The sequence below is a fragment of the Rhinatrema bivittatum genome, chromosome 11 (genome assembly GCF_901001135.1).
Source record: "Rhinatrema bivittatum chromosome 11, aRhiBiv1.1, whole genome shotgun sequence".
Lineage (NCBI taxonomy): Eukaryota > Metazoa > Chordata > Amphibia > Gymnophiona > Rhinatrematidae > Rhinatrema > Rhinatrema bivittatum.
In genome coordinates this window covers 93,175,295-93,179,147 of record NC_042625.1, presented here as the reverse complement: position 1 = coordinate 93,179,147, position 3,853 = coordinate 93,175,295, and positions in this window count along the sequence as shown.

Sequence of the window (3,853 nt, the reverse complement as noted above, 5' to 3'; positions counted from 1 at the left end):
AACAGAGGCTTCCTGTGCCACTGGCCAGCCCCGTCACGTACATTGTTGCCACGCTCACGTCCCCTAGTGCTGTACCCTGGGGGAGGCTCCCACTCTTCTATCACAACCTGGGGGTCTTGCTGCCCCTCTGCCTCGCTGCCATACCCCTGAATATCCACCATGGGGTGCTCTTGCCCATGTGGGTGACTGCTTTGCACCTTTCATAGGGTCTGGGGGTCTTCGTGCCACTCGTTGTGCTGCTTTGACCCTCTGGCACTGCCTGGGGGGGGGGGGGTTTCCATCTACTTTTGCTGCTCCTGCTGCGGGGGCTTTTTTTCTCCTTTACGGTGCCTCGGGCTCTTCATGGCACTCTTGCTTCCTCTTTGCTGTGGTGCCTTGCAGTTCGTTTTCCCCTTCCCATGATGTCTATCCATAAGTTTCATTAGAACTGATTAGAAAACCTCAGTTTTGAAGCTTAAAATAGGCTGCATTGCTTCCCCTATTGACTTTAATGGGAAACAAAAAAACGAATGGAACAAATAAACAAACCTTTATTTTGTTTGAAACGAACCAAACAAATAGAGGTGGCCTATGAAACAAATAAATGAAATAAATGAAACATGTTCCTCTCTACATCCCTTCAAAGGAGAGAGTGCATGCAGTATCCCGAAAACCAGACCTATATTTGTGGCTCTTGAGGACTGGAGTTGGTAAATCAGGCTCGTCTGTCTATAATTAGGGTAATATGATAAGAACAAAGTTCCTTTTTCTGTCTATCCCCCACCATTGGAAGCTGCTCATATGCATCAAGCACAGGAACGTTAGAGCAGTGTGAGCGTAGGAATGGGCTGATCCAGTCCTATGTCCAGTCCCTCGCTGCATGCACTGGGAATCTCCTGTGAAGTGACGCTGTCTGGTCAGCCTCCACCGATCTTCTTTCTAAAGGATTAGAAAGCCCACATTGCACAAAGATCAGGGTGCATGTTCTGTCCTAATGGTGTATTAATGTATCGTCCCCACCCTCCTCCACCCCAGGCAGGCACTGAAGCAGTACCTACAAGATACTAAACCATTCTCGTTTGCAAACAAATTAACAAAGCACTGCACCTTCCCCCTTCCCCTGGCCTTTCATTACAAATAATCCACAGCCTCCCCTTCAACTCTCCTCGTTCATAGAACAGGAAAACGAGACTTTATTTTTGAGAAAACGGAGAATCTTTTCATTTTCAGCAGCAAGATCCAAGAAAGAGCCCGTGCAATAGTGCATTCAGGAAATCCTCTCTCCCTTCCCCATCGCTGGCGTCATTTAAAGGCGATGAAACCATGCATCACAAACCCACGGCATATGACTAGTGCTGTGGCGAGCAGCAGGACGTGAAGCATAGCTTTTGATTTGTTATCGGGAGCCAGAGAAGCTTGCGAGGAAAGTCCATGAGCGGCAGTGATCTCAGAGGACCCCTAATCCTTCACAGCACACTGTCTGCAGATCAAGAGGCAGCCTGAAAAGGGCAAGTAAGGCCAAATGACTGCCGAATAGGTCCCATTCATGAACTCATGCAGGTTGCTTGTCCTCCTAAGAAATGCATGCGCAGGTATCACATGTCAGGCAGGCTGCATGCATGCACACTTGTACATGTCACTTGCACACACATGTGCTCCGAAAGGGTGCAAGGCTGACATTATAAGGGCATTGCAGCACCATCATGCAAATGGAAAGTTGGGGACACTGTAAATTCACTACAACAAATGCCAATAAGAGAGAAGAATTTGGTGTTATCTTAGCTGTGATTCTAAATGCATTGACTGATTGCATTATCCGCCCACACAAGTGTAAACTGGGATGGAATTCACCATTCATGGCTAATCCATTCCGCGCTGATTTGCCACCACTAATTATTATTATATTTTTTTTTTTACTTAAGGTGCTCCTAAACAGATGGATGCAAAATGAGAAGCAATTTGTGTTGCTTTGCTCAGCCAGACAAGATACAGTCACATTATACTTTACCATATTCAACCACTTGTATTTCATTCATGCTTTCTCAGCAAAGCAATTAAGGTGTCATGCACTACATTTATAATTAATATTAGTTAAAACAATTCTAACGATATAAAACATTCATAATAACAGAACAACTTCAGCTCTTTCAGTGCGCCATGCAAGAATTCCCATCCATGACGTTAGTACATCCATAAAAGGGACCTGAAAGAGCATGAGAAGGCAAGGTCACAGGAAGCGTTATCTGCAAATCTGGGATTAGATGCCAGGCCCAGAGAGGTTATTATTACTGCAAACCGCTGGGAGAGGTTTAATACCAGGTGACATGTCGAATTGAATAAATAAATAATAATACATTCATTAAGCCAAGGTCACAAAGGGTGGCAGTGGCAGGGCTGGAAGGAATCAGAACTGGAGCCTGGTTCACTAAAGTAACTTGCCCAAGTAAGAAGTCGCCATGAGAGTGGAGGATTTGGCAGTTCCTGATTCCAGTCCAGCAACGAGGGCTGGACCATACCGTCAGCCTTAGCTTTGAGCAAGAAGCCGCAGACAAGTGGTAATGAACGCGGCGTGCCGATGCCTACAGACCTCCAGCCACCTGCAGTGGTCTTGCAGATTGGACCTCGGCGTCCTTGGAAGTTAAATGGCTCAGATTGCCGGGAAGCTCTAGGGTTCAGCATGGCACAATGCAGTGATGCGCCAGGGCTGTGGTGTGCTGCAGGCCCGGCGCTTTACTCACCCCTGCAAGCTTTATAGGGAATTTCAGCAGAGGCTTTAATGAATGGATTCCCTTGAGTTAGACATAGTAGCCAGTTCCAGTAGCCAGATAACTCCTGGAGAAAGCTAGATTTCTTTTTTTGCACGCTACTATAGGTTTTATTGGCCCAACCTAAGAATAAAACAGATGTGATGTATATGAGCGTTGGCGACCAGGTTACTCCTGACGAAGGGACCTGCAGCGTCTCTAAGGCTTTTACCCCAGCAAAACGTGAGGTTAGAGCAGTGGTCGCAGCAGATGACTAAAACCCGAGCGAGATTGGGATTGCTCTGAGGTCGATTCCCCACTCTACTCCTACCCTCCTCTTCCCTTTCCTTGCCATTTAAGCTGCCGATATGAATCTCATGATCACCATGGCTACCCAAAAAAAAAAAAGTTATTACGGTCACGGAATCCAGGGTGGGGGGAAGGTAGAACCCAAAAGGAATTCAAGTGCCTTTGAGTGGAAAAAGTCTGGAAGATGGATAACACGGACAGCAAGAGGCAAAGCCGAAAGTAGATGAAATGAGCAGAAGCTGTTGGGGAGGGGTTGGGAAGGAGGCTGTTTCTCTTCCCCCCCCCCCCCGGGTCAGGATCGCCATCTCCTGTGTTCCTCTATGGCGCTAATTCCTCGGGGGCACTTCTGATTTCATTTACTCCCCGCTGGCCCTGTGTCTTTCTTCCCTCTGCTCCCTGCTGCTGGGAGCCAGCTCTCCTGGTAATCCCTTCTATAATACACCTAATATCGGGCACTTTCCCATTAACTCTTCTGCTCTGGCCTTTCTTCTTTAAAGGCTGTTTCATTTACTGAATGGTCTGTGTTGGGAAATACTGCAGTTGGGGGGGGGGGGGGTGGCTTTTGTTAACCCCCTCGAGTCTCCTTTATAAATGCCATTGCCTTGCAAACAGTCAGGTTTTCCTGGGAAAAGGATGGAAAAGTTATATGATCCCTTCCTCGGTACATTGTGATGGGTTCTTATCTACCTAACACAAGTCGTAATCATCTTCATCCCCTAACGAGGCTTCAGTAAAACACAACGGGGCAACGTCTTTCATAAGGAGCAAAGCTCAGAGATGAAGCTGAATGGAGCTGGTGGTGGAAGTTGAAACAGAGAGAG